This window comes from Pan paniscus, chromosome 1 (assembly GCF_029289425.2).
Source record: "Pan paniscus chromosome 1, NHGRI_mPanPan1-v2.0_pri, whole genome shotgun sequence".
Lineage (NCBI taxonomy): Eukaryota > Metazoa > Chordata > Mammalia > Primates > Hominidae > Pan > Pan paniscus.
Genome location: NC_073249.2, coordinates 198,159,726 through 198,177,151, shown reverse-complemented (window position 1 = coordinate 198,177,151; position 17,426 = coordinate 198,159,726). Strand labels below are relative to the sequence as shown.

The 17,426-nt window shown below is 49.1% G+C and overlaps 1 protein-coding gene across 6 annotated transcripts in view; it reads left to right on the top strand.

Moving 5' to 3' along the window:
* Window positions 1-2,540: 2,540 nt before the first annotated feature.
* Window positions 2,541-17,426, top strand: part of GMEB1 (glucocorticoid modulatory element binding protein 1) — a 50,513-nt gene continuing 35,627 nt past the window's right edge. The window contains exon 1 of one of the 6 annotated variants that reach the window (XM_034959550.3): window positions 2,541-3,775. The gene's annotated coding sequence lies outside the window, so the exon portion shown is untranslated. Of the gene's footprint in view, window positions 3,776-4,102; window positions 6,147-17,426 lie in introns of those variants that run through there. The other 5 variants (XM_034959552.3, XM_034959546.3, XM_034959554.3 and 2 more) reach the window with 5 other exon arrangements.

Below are 17,426 nucleotides of genomic sequence, written 5' to 3'. Positions count from 1 at the left end.
CCCAGTGCCAGGTCCTATAGACCATGATGGGGAGTTCACAAGCAATTTTTTTTAAAGGGGATAGGAGGCCACTAAAAGAATTAAGAATGAAGACTCAAAGGCAGCAAGACAGGAAGTAGGGAGACCAATTAGGAGGCTCTGGCTGTGACAGAGGCAGATGATGATGATCTGGACCAGTGGGGGTTAGAGAAGAGGTGATATTCTAGGGGTCTTTGGGAGGTGACTGAGAGATGAGGGCAACATTCCCTGAGGTGGGGGACACTGGGACAGAAGCAGGTTTGTTGAAGACATCTAAGGTGGGTGGGGAAAGAAACAAATTCAGTTGCGGGCATGTGGAGTATGGAGAGTCGGTGGACAGCCAGAGACACTGCTCCAGGCTGGAGGAGAGACCAGATGATGCTTGAAGTTTTTGTCTTTTAAAAAATCAGTTGCCAGGAGTGGTGGCTCCAGGCGGATCGCCTGAGGTTAGGAGTTTGAGACCAACCTGCCCAACACGGTGAAACGACGTCTCTGCTAAAAATACAAAAATTAGCCAGGTGTGGTGGTGGGGACCTGTAATCCCAGCTACTTCCGGGGCTGAGGCAGGAGAATCACTTGAACTCAGGAGGCAGAGGTTGCAGTGAGCCGAGATGGCACCACTGCACTCGATCCTGAGCGACAAGAGTGAGACTCTGTCTCAAAAAAAAAAAAAAATCAGTTATAGGCCAGGAACAGTGGCCTGTAATCCCAGCACTTTGGGAGACCGAGGCGGGTGGGTCACCTAAGGTCATGAGTTTGGGGCCAGCCTGGCCAACATAGTGAAACCCCGTCTCTACTAAAAATACAAAAATTAGTCAGGTGTGGCAGCACATGCTTGTAATCCCTGCTACTCAGGAGGCTGAGGCAGGAGAATCCCTTGAACTCAGAAGGTAGAGGCTGCAGTGAGCTGAGATTGTAGGGCCACTGCACTCCAGCCTGGCGACAGAGCGAGACCCCATCTCCAAAAAAAAAAAAAAAATCAGTTATCATCCAGGCATGGTGGCCCACGACTATAATCCCAGCACTTTGGGAGGCCGAGGTGGGTGGATCACTTGAGCTCAGGAATTTGAGACCAGCCTCGGTAACATGGTGAAACCCCAGCTCCATGAAAAATACAAAAAGGAGCTGGGCGTGGTTGTGCAAGCCTATAGTCTCAGCTACTTGGGAAGTCAAGGTTGGAGGATCACTTGTGCCCAGGAGGAGACTCTATCCTCCAAAATAACTAAATAAAAATAAATGGCCAGGCACGGTGGCTCACGCCTGTAATGCCAGCACTTTGGGAGACTGAGGCAGGAGGATCACGAGGTCAAGAGATTGAGACCATCCTGGCCAACATGGTGAAACCCTGTCTCTACTAGAAATACAAAAATTGGCTGGGCGCGATGGCTCATGCCTGTAATCCCAGCACTTTGGGAGGCCAAGGCAGCAGATCATGAGGTCAAGAGATCGAGACCATCCTGGCCAACACGGTGAAACCCCGTCTCTACTAAAAATACAAAAAATTAACCAGGCGTGGTGGCTCGTGCTTGTAGTCCCAGCTACTCGGGAGGCTGAGGCAGGAGAATCGCTTGAACCTGGGAGGCTGAGGTTGCAGTGAGCCAAGATCGCACCACTGCACAGACCGAGACTCCGTCTCCAAATCAATCAATCAATAAACAAACAATTATGGTGGCTCACACCTGTAATCCCAGCACTTTGGGAGGCCAAGGCAGGAGGATTGCTTGAGCCCAGGAGTTAGAGACCAGAGTGGGCAACATGGTAAAACCCCATTTCTACTAAAAATGTAAAAATTAGCCAGGCATGGTGGTTCCTGCTTGTGGTCCCAGCTACTCCGGGGGCTGAGGCAGGAGGACTGCTTGAGCACTGGAGGCTGGGGCTGCAGTGAGCCGAGATCCCGCCACTGCACTCAGCCTGGGAGATCAACCCAGACCGGTCCCCCCCACCAAAAAAAAAGAAAAAAAGAAAGAAAAGAAAAGAAGGGCCGGGCGCAGTGGCTCACGCCTGTAATTCAACACTTTGGGAGGCTGAGGCGGACGGATCACAAGGTCAGGAGATCGAGACCATCCTAGCTAAGACGGTGAAACCCTGTCTCTACTAAAAAATACAAAAAAATTAGCCAGGCATAGTGGCGGACGCCTGTAGTCCCAGCTACTGAGGAGACTGAGGCAGGAGAATGGTGTGAACCCAGGAGGCAGAGCTTGCAGTGAGCCGAGATTGCGCCACTGCACTCCGGCCTGGGCGACAGAGCAAGACTCCGTCTCAAAAAAAAAAAAAAGAGAAACTTAGTAGGGTTGCTGTGAGGATTATACAAGACAGAAGCATCTTCACCAAGCCATAGGCCATAGAAAGGTCTTTTTGTTTGTTTGTTTTTTGAGATAGAGTCTCACTCTGTTGCCCAGGCTGGAGTGCAATGGCCTGATCTCGGCTCACTGCAACCTCCGCCTCCCTGGTTCAAGTGATTCACCTGGCTCAGCCTCCTGAGTAGCTGGGACTAGAGGCGCGTGCCACGACGCCCGGCTAATTTCTGTATTTTTAGTAGAGACGGGGTTTCACCATGTTGACCAGGCTGGTCTCGAACTCCTGGTCTCAAGTGATCTGCCCGCCTCGGCTTCCCAAAGTGCTGGGATTACAGGCGTTAGCCACCACACCTGGCCATAGAAAGGTCTTAATACGGCCGGGCGCGGTGGCTCACGCCTGTAATCCCAGCTCTTTGGGAGGCCCAGGCGGGTGGATCATGAGGTCAGATATTGAGACCATCCTGGCCAACATGGTGAAATCCTGTCTTTACTAAAATACAAAAAAAAAAAAAAAAAAAAAAAAATTGCCGGGCCTGGTGTCGCGCGCCTCTAGTGCCAGCTATTCGGGAGGCTGAGGCCGGAGAATCACTTGAACCCAGGAGGCTGAAGCTGCAGTGAGCCGAGATCGCGCCACTGCACTCCAGCTTGGCCAAAGAGCGAGACTCTGTCTAAAAAAATAAATAAACAAATAAATAAATAAATAAATAAAGGTCTTAATACTTGTTAATTACTATTACTGACCCCAGGAACTCTCTGAAGCACTTTTCATGCAGGTATCACCTTCTTTAGCACTCACATTATGTCTTATCGGAAACAGGTTTAGAGCTGTCAGGAAATTCCTCCAGAGTCGTTTACACTTCCAGCAGGGGAGTCAAGACTTCAACCCAGAAACTCACAAGCAGGAAAAACTTGGCAAACAGGCACGGGTCAGACAATGCTTAGGGCTTGCTCAAGGACTCGTGACCAGTTACTGATCTATGCAGATCTTCTGATTGCAAACTGATAGCTGGATTGTAACTTGAAGGGTCTGATAAGATGTAAACTTCATAAAACAGGATTTGGGGAGGTAAATGGAGTAGAGTCCTCCAGAGGAGTCGAGAAAGCTAGCTTGGCCCTCAATTGTGGTTGAGGTGATTCTTTCATTTAGGGCCTATTTTCCTCATCTATGAGTGCGGGAAGGAGAGTTACTGGGGTCTCTAGCGACCTTTCCAACACTGATTTTCAAGGGCGAAAGAATTCTGCCTAGGTAAGGCCCAAATCCCTTGGCTAAGGTTAATCCTCGGTGGGGCCGGCAATAGGGACGCGTCCCCTTTAAGGCGCCAGCTCGTCGGCGGCGGCGGCCGGAAGTGTTGAAGCCCGGCCTGGCGGCGGCGGTGGCGGTAGCTGCCGTGGCGGCCTCTGCGCATGCTCCGTCGCCCGCCCGCCCTGGCCGCTCGCCGCCCGCCCGCCCGACGGAGACGGTGAGGAGGGGGAGGGGTGGGCGCGCGGGCGCGGGCGCGGGGTGGGGTAGGGGCGGGGGGGCGGGCGCGGGGGCCGCGCGGCGGCCGGCGAGGGCGGGCGGGCGCGCAGGGGGCGGGGGGCTGCTGCCTCCGCGGGCGCCTCCCCACGCCCTGTGCGTGCCGCCGCCGCCGCCGGGGAGCGAGCGGACGTCGCGGCGCCGCGGGGGGGTGGGGGGACGCTGCCGCTGGGTCCGCCCGAGCAGCCGGGCCGCCCCCAGCGCAGCCGGCCGCGCCGCCGGGGCTCGGGCCCCAGACCAGGGCGGCGGGAACCGGCGAGTCCACCACTGGGGGGGCCCCGGCGCCCCCGGACCGAGGGTCCCGGAAGTACTCGGCTCAGGGGCCAGGAGGGGCCGGAGTGACTCCGGACTGAGAGGCCCAGGTGCCCAGGACCCCATCGAGGGGTCCGGGGAGCCTGGGGTATCCCCAAAGGCGGGGTCCGGGGAGCACCGGGCCCTTGGATGAGGAGCTGGTTGGAGGCCTGGGTCCTGCCCAGTGGGAGGGGGACGATAGGTGCTGGAAGCCCGGATGCCCGCCTGGGAGGAGACCCTCTCGGAGCCTTGGCGGGAGAGCAAGAGTACAGAGTGGGTTCTTCTGAGGAGAGCAGAGTCCAGCTTATCCCGAGGGGCGCGGTAGAGGCCTTGGCCACTCAGAACAAGGGAAAAAAGGGCAGGTTTTTTTCCAAAGGCAGGGAAGGAAGAGGAGCTCTAAGGGGAAGTGAGCAGGCCCAGGTCTCCCCACAGATGAGCGCGTTGTAGGAAGACTCCTAGAGCCTCCTGAAGTACGAAAGAGCAGCGTCCAAACCTGAGGGGATGGAAGGTGTCTAGGTGCCTCTTGATGTCTAGGTGGAGAACAAAGTAACCAGCTCGGTCAGGGGATGGAGAAACCTATCTTTTTGAGAGAAGTAGAGATCGTTGAGTAAAGATGCTTAGGGTGTTCCCGCTTTCTGAAATGACAGAAATTGGCCAGGTGTTATCTAATTGAGGGGCAGGAGAGATGATGGCAAAATCCCAACCCGAGGGTCTTTGGAGGATGATCCACCAGACAAGAGGGTGAAGTCTTGACCTAGACAGCAGAGCAGGCGCAGCCCTGGATTCTCTCAAGATGAGAGAAATCTCAAAACCACTTCCTAGTAGACACAGATGGGGCCTTGATTGGTGTCTGTTTAGGCCAATCAAGACGGGTTTTAGGAAAAGAGACTGCCAGACATAATTCTAGTCTTGAGGGATTATCTTCTTCCTCCTTGCCTCTTATAATAGTTACCAAAGTGCATTTGGGGACCCTATTTATTTATTTATTTGTTTTTTGAGACGGAGTCTCACTCTGTCGCCCAGGCTGGAGTGCAGTGGTGCGATCTCGGCTCACTGCAACTTCCGCCTCCCGGGTTCAAACGATTCTCCTGCCTCAGCCTCCCGAGTAGCTGGGACTACAGGCGCGTGCCACCACACCACCCAATTTTGTTGTTGTTGTTGTTGTTGTTGTTTGAGACGGAGTTTCACTCTTGTTGCCCACACTGGAGTGCAATGGCGCGATCTCAGCTCACCGCAACCTCCGCCTCTTGGGTTCAAGCGATTCTCCTGCCTCACCCTCCCGAGTAGCTGGGGCTACAGGCGCCCGCCACCACGCCCAGCTAATTTTTGTATTTTTAGTAGAGACGGGGTTTCACCATGTTGGCCAGGCTGGTCTCGAACTCCCGACCTCAGGTGATCCGACATCCTCAGCCTCCCAGAGTACTGGGATTACAGGCGTGAATCACTGCGCCTGGCCCAACCAGGCTAATTTTTTTGTGTTTTTAGTAGAGACGGGGTTTCACCGTGTTAGCCAGGATGGTCTTGATCTCCTGACCTTGTGATTCGCCCGCGTTGGCCTCCTAAAGTGCTGGTATTACAGGCGTGAGCCACTGCGCCCGGCGGGGGAAACTTATTCAATGGTTGCACCATCTCCTAATTTGAGAGCCTTATATCAAGGATGTATATTTAATATCTTACTTAAGTGATTTTTTTTGGGTTCCTATTTACTTCAGCAAATACATTGAATAGGTAGCTTCTACTCAGCTTCATTGGGTTTATTGTGGGGGCAGTATTTTGGTCTTGCCCTAAGCCAAAGTCCACCGGACTGTAGCGGGATGACTCTAAATAACTCTGATCCCATCGCTCCCTCAAACATCTACATAATAGTCTCCAGTCTGTGACTTAGAATTTCATCTCCTCTGGATACTTCCCTCAGTGTTTCTGCGTAATTTACTTGTTGACCTCATTACATCTTGTAGCGCTCTGGATCACCCACTGAATGCATGAGAAGAAATAAAGGGGATATCAAGGAGTTTTGGCCTCAAGTAATAATAAAGTTTTAACTTGGATTTTTTCCCCCCGTTTTAAACAAAACTGTAGTTTAGAGTGGAAATTTCTTTTTTATTTTATTTTTTTGGGGGAACAGAGTTTCCCTCTGTTGCCCAGGTGAGAGTGCATTGCGGGATCTCAGCTCACTGCAAACTCGATCCTCTCAGCTCAGCCTCCTGAGTAGCTGGGACTACAGGTGCGTGGCACTGCGCCTGCCTAATTTTGTTAGTTTTCTGGCGGGCGCTGTGATTTATGCCTGTAATGCCAGCACTGTGGGAGGCCGAGACAGGCGGCCTCCCAAAGTGAGCGGCCTCCTCGGCCTCTCTTTAGCTCGAGTTCCAGACCAGCTTGGGCAACATGGTGAAACCCTGTCTCTACAAAAAATGACAAAAATTAGCTGGGCGTGGTGGAGCTAGTTGCCTGTGGTCCCAGCTACTCCGGAGGCTTAAGTGGGAGGATCGCTTGAGCTCCGGAAGTCGAGGTTGCAGTGAGCCGAGAGCGCACCACTGCTCTCCGGCCTGGGTGACAGAGTGAGACTATGTCTCACTAAAAAATAAATAAATAAATAAATATATAAAAAATAAAACGACTACACAGTCTTCAAAAATTATAATACAGTGTGGAATAAATAAATATTTTGGGCTGGGCGCGGTGGCTCACGCCTGTAATCCCAGCACTTTGGGAGGTGGAGGCGGGCGGATCACCTGAGGTCAGGAGTTTGAGACCCACCTGGCCAACATGGTGAAACCCTGTCTCTGCTAAAAAATACAAAAATTAGCTGGGCGTGGTGGCAGATGCTTGTAATCCCAGCTCCTTGGGAGGCAGGAGAATTGCTTGAACTTGGGAGGCGGAAGTTGCAGTGAGCCGAGACCGTGCCATTGCACTCCAGCCTGGGCAACAAGAGAGAAACTCCGTCTCAAAAAAAAAATTAAATAAATATTTTGGGGTTAGAAAATTTCAGAAAATCTCGTACTCATTTTTACTTTTTTTTTTTTAACTTTTATTTTTATTTATTTTTATTTTTTGAGATGGAGTCTCGCTCTGTCGCCCAGGCTGGAGTGCAATGGCGCGATCTTGGCTCACTGCAAGCTCCGCCTCCCGGGTTCACGCCATTCTCCTCCTCAGCCTCCCGAGTAGCTGGGACTACTCTCCCGCCACCACGCCCAGCTAATTTTTTTTTTTTTTTGTATTTTTTGTAGAGATGGGGTTTCACCGTGTTAGCCAGGATGATCTCGATCTCCTGACCTCGTGATCCGCCCGCCTCAGCCTCCCAAAGTGCTGGGATTACAGGCTTGAGCCACCGCGCCCGGCCTACTTTTTTAAGTCCCCAGAAAGTGCCAATATTATTATTATTTTTTTTTGTTATTATACTTTAAGTTCTAGGGTACATGTGCACAATGTGCAGGTTTGTTACATATGTATACATGTGCCATGTTGGTGTGCTGCACCCATTAACTCGTCATTTATATTGGGTATATCTCCTAATGCTATCCCTCCCCACTCTGGCCTGGGTGACAGATATTGTTCCTTTTTTTTTGTTTTGTTTTGTTTTGACGGAGTCTCGCTCTGTCGCCAGGCTGGAGTGCAGTGGCACAATCTCAGCTCACTGCAACCTCCTCCTCCTGGGTTCAAGTGATTCTCCTGCCTCAGCCTCCCGAGTACTGGGACTACAGGCACATGCCACCATGCCCAGATAATTTTTTTTTTTTTTTGAGTTTTGCTCTTGTTGCCCAGGCTGGAGTGCAGTGGCGCGATCTCGGCTCAGCGCAACCTCTGCCTCCCGGGTTCAAGTGATTCTCCTGCCTCAGCTTCCCGAGTAGATAGGATTACAGGCATGTGCCACTACGCCCGGCTAATTTTGTATTTTTAGTAGAGACGTGGTTTCTCCATGTTGGCCAGCTGGTCTTGAACTCCCAACCTCAGGTGATCCGCCCTCCTTGGCCTCCCGAAGTGCTGGGATTACAGGTGTGAGCCACTGCGCCCAGCCAGTATTACTCCTTTTTCATTACTAGTTCCAATGTCCTTCCCTGCAATCATGTGACACTTGTCCATTTTTCGTTTGTTTGTTTTTTTGAGATGGAGTTTCCAGGCTGGAGTGCAGTGGCTGTGGCGTGTTCTTGTCTCACTGTAACCTCCGCCTCCTGGGTTCAAGCGATTCTCCTGCCTCAGCCTCCTGAGTAGCTGGGATTACAGGCGCCCACAACCACGCCTGGCTAATTTTTGTATTTTTAGTAGAGACGGGGTTTCACCATGTTGGCCAGGCTGGTCTCGAACCCCTGACCTTGTGATCCACCCTCCGTGGCCTCCCAAAGTGCTGGGATTACAGGCGTGAGCCACTGCGCGCAGCCTGACACTTGTCCTTATTCAAACATAGCATCTTGCCACATTTTAGACATTGGATTTTCAGGACACACAAAAATGAATTTAGAGTGGGTCGGAAATAATTTGTTTAGTTTTCTGGTGGCTATATTAGCAGCGATGTGCTTAGTTTCAAAGTGTTGTTTTTGTCTTTGAAAATAACTACAGGCTGGGCACAGTTGCTCAGGTCTTTAATCTCAGCACTTTGGGAGGCCGAGGTGAGAGGATTGCTTGAGCCCAGGAGTTTGACACCAGGCTAGGCAACATAGCAAGACCTCATGTCTACAAAGAAGTAAAGAAATTAGGCCGGGCGTGGTGTCTCATGCCTGTCCCAGCACTTTGGGAGGCCGTGGTGGGTGGATCACGAGGTCAGGAGTTCAAGACCAGCCTGGCCAACATGATGAAACGCTGTCTCTACTAAAAATACAAAAAATTAGCCAGGCGTGGTGGCGGGCACCTGTAATCCCAGCTACTCGGGAGGCTGAGGCTGAGACAGAATTGCTTGAACTAGGGAGGTGGAGGTTGCAGTGAGCCAAGACCCTGCCATTGCACTCCAGCCTGGGCGACAGAGCGAGACTCCGTCTGAAAAAAAAAAAAAAAAAGTTAATGAAAGAAAGGAAAACAGAAATTAGCAGGGTTGGTGGTTGGTACCCATAGTGCCAGCTACTCCAGAGGCTGAGGTGGGAGGATCACTTGAGGCCCCAAGGTCGGGGCTGCAGTGAGCCAAAAACACTGTATTCCACACTGGTCTGGGTGACAGAGGGTGACCCTGTCTCAAAAAACAAAACGAAAGAAAACAAAAACCCAAAAAACTACAGAACAGTTAATTTTATTTATTTATTTATTTATTTTTTTGAGATGGAGTCTCCCTCTGTTCCCCATGCTGGAGTACAAAGGCACAATCTCGGCTCACCTGCAACCTCCGCCTCCTAGGCTCAAGTGATTCTCCTACCTCAGCCTCCCGAGTAGCTGAGATTACAGACATGGGCCACCACGCCCGGCTAATTTTGTATTTTTAGTAGAGATGGGGTTTCTCCATGTTTGTCAGGCTGGTCTCTAACTCCCGACCTCATGTGATCTGACTGCCTGGTCCTCCCAAAGTGCTGGGATTACAGGCGTGGGCCACCGTGCCCGGCCAGAATAGTTAATTCTTTTTTTTTTTTTTTTTTTTTGAGACGGAGTCTTGCTCTGTCGTCCAGGCTGGAGTGCTGTGGCTCCATCTTGGCTCACTGCAAGCTCTGCCTCCTGGGTTCACGCCATTCTCCTGCCTCAGCCTCCCAAGTAGCTGGGACTACAAGCGTGCGCCACCACGCTAAGCTAATTTTTTGTATTTTTAGTAGAGACGGGGTTTCACCATGTTAGCCAGGATGGTCTTGATCTCCTGACCTTGTGATCCACCCGCCTCAGCCTCCCAAAGTGCTGGGATTACAGGGGTGAGCCACCGCGCCCGGCCCCACAATAGTTAATTCTTAAGCATTTCACGTAAATTTGGCATATTTCTTTTACATGTGTTCACGTAGAATTCCAGAGAGAGGCCGGCCGGGGTGGCTCACTCCTGTAATCCCAGCACCGTGGGAGACAGGCGCGGGCAGATCACTTGAGACCAGGAGTTCTGACACCAGCCTGGCCAACGTGGTGAAACCCCGTCCCTACTAAAAATAAAAAAAGCCGAGCATGGTGGTGTGCACATGTCATCCCAGCTGCTACTCGGAAGGCTGAGGCACAACAATCGCTTGAACCCAGGAGGCAGAAGTTGCAGTGAGCGGAGATCCCGCCACTGCACTCCAGCCTGGGCAACAGAGTGAGACTCTGTCTCAAAAAAGAAAAGAAAAGAAAAGAAAAGAAAAGAAAAGCAAGTTTAAATTAAAAAAAGAAAAAAGAATTCCAGAGAGAGTTGTATGATTTCACAATGCATACTCCAAAGCCCCGAACGATCAACTCAGTCATCTTGCCTCAGGAGTTTTTGTTGCTGTAAACAAGAGCTACTTTTCCATTTACACTCAGCTTAGAGATGACCTTGCATTTAGAGTTGGTTTCAGGTTACCTGCAAGGAATATGGTATTTAGGGTAATGAGTGATACTCAACCCAAACTTGCTTCTCTGAAGAAGGTCAGAATTGCCATGTTGAATCAGACCCATGACTTAGAGTGACATTGAGAGATGTATTGTGGATGATTATAATTATCCTCTCTGATAAACTCTCAGAAGGCTAGAGAAGAAGCCAGAACATTCCTCATGGGTACTAATGTATGGTGTGGGTAAAGAGTAAAATGTGAGTTCCTATTGAGGAAGGTATTAAGAAGTTAGTCAACCACCTATTCAGAATGTTGTAGAGGGGACTTAGCTTAGGGTAGAAAGTTGAAATTAGAAGCATCCTTCTAAATCTGCTTCTTTAACAATTAACTAACCCATTTTTTTTGCCTAAGGTATTATAGGTTGAATATCCCTAATCTGAAAATCTGAAACCCCAAATCTCCAAAATCTGAAAATTTTTGAGCCAACATGATGGCATAAGTGAAAATATCCCACAGATTAGTAGTTAACGCAGGCTCTGTTTCATTCACAAAATTATTAAAAATATTGTATAAAATTGGCCAGGCGTGGTGGCTCACGCCTGTAATCCCAACACTTTGGGAGGCCGAGGTGGGTGGATCACGAGGCCAGGAGATCGAGACCATCCTGACTAACACGGTGAAACCCTGTCTCTACTACAAATACAAAAAATTAGGCGGGCATGGTGGCGGGCGCCTGTAGTCTCAGCTACTTGGGAGGCTGATGCAGGAGAATGGCATGAACCCGGAGGCGGAGCCTTCAGTGAGCCGAGATCAGGGCACTGCACTCCAGCCTGGGCGACAGAGCAAGACTCCGTCTCAAAAAATAAAAAAATAAATAAATAAATACAAATAAAGATATTGTATGAAATTGCCATCAAGTGGCCAGGCGCCGTGGCTCATGCCTGTAATCTCAGCACTTTGGGAGGCTGAGGTGAGTGGAGTTCAAGACCAGCCTGGCCAAGATGGTGAAACCCTGACTCTACTAAAAATACAAAAAGATTAGCTAGACGTGGTGGCGGGCACCTGTAATCTCAGCTACTCTGGAGGCTGAGGCAGGAGAATCACTTGAACCCAGGAGGCGGAGGTTGCAGTGAGCTGAAATTGCATCACTGAACAGCAGCCTGGGTGAAAAATCGAGACTTTGTCTCAAAAATAAAAAAGAATTGCCATCAGGCTATGTGTGTAAGATGTATGTGAAACATAATCGAATTTTGAATTTTGTGTTTAGACTTGTGTCCCATCCCCCAGATATCACATTATGTAAATATGCCAAAATTAAAAAAAAAAATCTGAAATTTGAGGCACTCCTGATCTCAAGCATTTCAAATAAGGGATGCATAATCTGTAATTTTTTTTTCTTTTTTTTTTGGAGATGGAGTATTGCTCTGTCGCCCAGGTTGGAGTGCGGTGGCACGATCTCAGCTGGGACTACAGGTGCCCATCACCACGTCTGGCTAATTTTTTGCATTTGTAGCAGAGACAGGGTTTCCCCGTGTTAGCCAGGATGGTCTCGATCTCCTGACTTTGTGATCCGCCTGCCTTGGCCTCCCAAAGTGCTGGGATTACAGGCGTGAGCCACAGTGCCTGACCCATAATCTGTAATTTTTGAAAATTTAAAGCACATTTTTGGAATAATGATTCCATAAGTTTGCTACTTGCCAAAGTATTACATCTTTTAAATTAAATGTGTTATAGCACGGTGCTTGACAATGAGTGCTAGCTCAATAAAGGTTAGCTGATTCTTTTAATTCCGCCTACATTTTTATGGTTCAAATTTTGAAGATATTAATGGGTTCAATTATTCTAGAATTAGATGGTATTTGTATGCTTTATCACATTCCTTTTTGGCCTTTTCTAGACTCGAGGGTCTTAATTGTTTTGGTTCTACTGTTGGTAGCCAGCTGAACCAGTTCATTGATTTTTATTTTATCTTATTTTATTTTATTTTGGTTTTAAGGAGTGGAGAGTTTAATAGGCAAGAAAGAAGGGAGAAGAGGCCGGGCATGGTGGCTCACGCTTGTAATCCCAGCACTTTGGGAGGCCAAGGCAGGCGGATCACCTGAGGTCAGGAGTTTGAGACCAGCCTGGCCAACATGGTGAACTCCCGTCTCTACTAAAAATACAAAAATCAGCCGGGTGTGTTGGCAGGTCCCTGTAATCCCAGCTACTCGGGAGGCTGAGGCAGGAGAATTGCTTGAACCCGGGAGGTGGAGGTTGCAGTGAGCCTAGATCACACCACACCACTGCACTCCAGCCTGGGGTATAAGAGTGAGACTTCGTCTCAAAAAAAAAAAAGAAATAAAGAAAGGAGAAGAAAGGAAGAAGCTCCCCTTACAGAGACAGAGGGAAGGGGGCTCCAAAGCCAAGAGAGGAGACCCTTGATTTTCTTTTCTAGTGTTTTTGTTTGTTTGTTTGTTTGTTTTTTGAGACGGAGTCTCGCTCTGTTGCCCAGGCTGGAGTGCAGTGGCGCAATCTTGGCTCACTGCAAGCTCCGCCTCTGGGGTTCGCCATTCTCCTGCCTCAGCCTCCCGAGCAGCTTGGACTACAGGGGCCCGCCATCGCGCCTGGCTAATTTTTTGTATTTTTAGTAGAGATGGGGTTTTACCATGTTAGCCAGGATGGTTTTGATCTCCTGAGCTCATGATCCGCCTGCCTCGGCCTCCCAAAGTGCTGGGATTACAGGCGCGAGCCACCGCGTCCGTCTCTTTTCTAGTTTTATATAATTTTATTTTGAGACAGACTCTTGCTTTGTCACCTAAGCTGAAGTGCAGTGGCACGATCTTGGCTCACTGCAACCTCTGCCTCCTGAGTGGCTGGGACTACAGGTTCATGTTACCACAGCCGGTTAATTTTTGTACTTTTAGTAGAGACAGAGTCTCACCATGTTGCCCAGGCTGGTCTTGAACTCCTGAGCTTAGGCAATCCGCCCACCTCAGCCTCCCAAAGTGCTAGGCGTCAGCCACGGTGCCTGGCCCTTTTCTAGTTGGTTTTTTTTTGTTTGTTTGTTTTGTTTTGTTTTGTTTTTTGAGACGGAGTCTCGCTCTGTCGCCAGGCTGGAGTGCAGTGCCGTGATCTTGGCCCACTGCAACCTCTGCCTCCCGGGTTCAAGCAATTCTCCTGCCTCAACCTCTGGCTAATTATGCCTGGCTAATTTTTGTATTTTTAGCAGAGACGGTTTCACCATGTTGGTCAGGATGGTCTCAATCTCTTGATCTCGTGATCCGCCCGTCTCGACCTCCCAAAATGCTGGGATCACAGGCATGAGCCACCACACCTGACTTTTTTTTTTTTTGAGATGGAGTTTTGCTTTCTTGCCCAGGCTGGAGTGCAGTGGCACCATCTTGGCTCACTGCAACCTCCACCTCCTGGGTTCAATGAATTCTCCTCCCTCAGCCTCCTGAGTAGATGGGATTACAGGCGCCCACCAACACACTTTGCTAATACTTATATTTTTAGTAGAGATGGGGTTTCACCCTGTTGGCCAAGGTGGTCTCGAACTCCTGACCTCAAGTGATCCACCGGTCTTGGCCTCCCAAAGTACTGGGATTACAGGTGTGAGCCACTGTGCCTGGTCCCTTTCTAGTTTTAAGGCTTCAAGTTGCAGGAGTTCATATTCTGTACTGTAATATCTTGCAGTTAACTTTTTCCCTGCATATCCAATAGTGTCATGTATCTCTTTTCCTTCTGTAGTTTCTTAAGAGCAGGTATTGTTGCTCCTCATATCTAAGGAATCTAACTCTAGCTGATGTGAGGTAGAGACTCAATATAATATTTGTTGAACTGGCCATAATGATGAGCCATAAGCTGTATAGCTTAGCCTAGCTGCCTAAGCAAATTTATATCCCTCCCAGATAGGAAGGCAGAAAGTTCTAGAAGGGGCCAGGCATGATGGCTCACATTTTTTTTTTTTTTTTTTGAGTGGCAGTTTCACTCTTGTTGTCCGGGCTGGAGTCCAATGGCATGATCTCGGTTCACCCACCACAACCTCTGCCTCCCGGGTTCAAGCAATTCTCCTGCCTGAGCCTCCCAGGTAGCTGGGATTATAGGCAAGCGCCACCACGCCTGGCTAATTGTTTTGTATTTTTAGTAGAGATGGGGTTTCTCCATGTTGGTCAGGCTGGTCACCAACTCCCGACCTCAGGTGATCCGCCTGCCTCGGCCTCCCAAAGTGCAGGGATTACAGGCGTGAGCCACCCCTCCTGGTCAGATGGCTCACACTTGTAATCACAACACTTTGGGAGGCCAAGGCCGGATGATCACTTGAAGCCAGGAGTTCAAGACCAGCCTGGGCAACATAGTGAGATCCTGTCTCTATCTTTAAATAAATAAATATAAAAATTAAAAAGAAAATTCTAGAAGTCTTTTAGGTTAAGGTGAGTCACTAATTGGACAAAAATGTATTGCATATCTGCTGTGTGCTCAGATTTGTTTACAAAGGTTTAGATAAGCAGTTTTGTAGATAAAATGTAAGTCTGATATTTGAAAACCATTTATTACACTCCTGTCCTGGGCACTGTGGTAGCCTTGGGGGAATTGCTGAATAAGAAAAGCAATCCTGGCCAGGCGCAGTGGCTCATACCTATAATCCTAGCACTTTGGGAGGCTGAGGTGGGCGGATCACGAGGTCAAGAGATCAAGACCATCCTGGCCAATATGGTGAAACCCAGTCTGTACTAAAAATACAAAAATTAGCTGGGCGTGGTGGCGCATGCCTAAAGTCCCAGCTACTCAGGAGGCTGAGGCAGGAGAATCGCTTGAACCTAGGAAAGGGAGGTGGTAGTGAGCTGAGATCATGCCACTGCACTCCAGTCTGGGGAACACAGCAAGACTCCATCTTTAAAAAAAAAAAAAGAAAGGCAATCCTTGGAATCCTTGGCCAGGCATGGTGACTCATCCCAGCACTTTGGGAGGCGGAGGTGGGCAGATCACCTGAGGTTGGGAGTTCAAGACCAACCTGACCAACATGGAGAAACCCCATCTCTACTAAAAATATAAAAATTAGCTGGACATGGTGGTGTATGCCTGTAATCCCAGCTACTGTGGAGGCTGAAGTGGGAGAATCACTTGAACCCAGAAGGCGGAGGTTATAGTGAGCTGAGATTGTGCCATTGTACTCCAGCCTGGGCAACAAGAACGAAACTCTGTCTAAAAAAACAAAACAAAACAAAACACAATCCTTGCTTTCCCAGGATGTACAAACTGAGGAGGAAAAGCCAACAAAGTGAGATGATGGTTGTGACGGGGGTACTGCAGGTGCTGAGAGATCAAGAACACAAACTCAAACCTAGTGAAGGAATTCACAGAAGGCCTCCTCAAGGAAGTGATGTTTCAAGTAAATCACAAAATGGTTAGCAGGGACTAGCCAAAAAGGAAGGGAAAGAGAATTGCTTGAACCTGGGAGGCAGAGGTTGCAGTGAGCCAAGATCGTGCCACAGAACTCCAGTCTGGGCAACGGAGCGAGACCGCGTCTCAAAAAAAAGAAAATAGTTTAGCAGTGGCTTTGTGGAGAAGTGAGCTTTGAACTGGACTTTGAAGGGAGAAGATGAGGGAGAAAGGCATTAAAGACATTTCAGGCTTAAGGAATAAAAGACAAAGAAATATAAAGGTACATTATGCTATGCTCAGAGTACATTAGGTGGCTGGTATGGTATTAGGACTTAAGATTCTTGGGGTATGATAGTTGCAGGTAAGACCAGATGAGTATTTTGGGACCATTGAGGGAATTCAGAGTGCCGTGCTTAAGTATGTGTGTTTTAGGCAAACAAGTGCTGTGGGAGAGGTGAGATGTGGATTAGATCTTCTGACTACACTTTTTTTTTTTTTGAGACGGAGTTTCGCTCTTGTTGCCCAGGCTGGAGTGCAATGGCATGATCTCGGCTCACCGCAATCTCCATCTCCTGGGTTCAAGCGATTCTCCTGCCTCAGCCTCTCAAGTAGCTCGGATTACAGGCATGTACCACCGTGCCAGGCCAATTTTTTGTATTTTTAGTAGAGACAGGGTTTCTCCAGGTTGGTCAGGCTGGTCTCGAGCTCCCAACCTCAGGTGATCCACCCGCCTAGGCCTCCAGAAGTGCTGGGATTACAGGTGTGAGCCACCACGCACGGCCCTGACTACACGTTTTGTACTCAAACTTGCATCCATTGTGTGCCTACTCTGTTCAGGCACAGTTGTAGTCATCTTTACATACTCATATATTAAAATAAATACAGTGCTCTTACCTATACTCTCTTAAGTGACTCTCTCTTTTCAACTGTGAAGACTAATAACTGCAGAATATCTTGGGGTCCTCTGAGTTTTCATTAAGATTGGGACAATGCTTGGAGTAACTTTAGAGTCAAGGAGCACATGGTGCTGGACATTGGTTTCCTCACTAACTCTGCAAGGGAGATACTGGGCAAGATTATCTCTCCATTCAGTCTGAGGCAAAGAGTTATTAAGAAGTCCCAGGCGTGGTGGCTCACACCTGGAATCCAGCACTTTGGGAGGCTGAGACGGGTGGATCATTTGAGGTCAGGAGTTCAAGACCAGCCTGGCCAACACGGTGAAACCCCGTCTGTACTAAAAATCCAAAAATTAGCTGAGTGGTAGTGGCGCACACCTGTAATCCAAGCTACTTGGGGAGGGTGAGGCAGGAGAATCGCTTGAGCTTGGGAGGCAGATGTTGCAGTGAGCCAAGATCATGCCACAGCACTCGTCTGGGCGACAGAGTGAGACCCTGTCTCAAAAAAAAAAAAAAAAAACCAGTCTTAGAGGTCATACAGGTGAATTCAGCATTTATTAAGCAACTACATGATAAAAGTCATCTTCCCCTTCCCATGCAGCTCAGTTCAGTCTCCCTCCACAGATACTGAGTATTTTAAAGG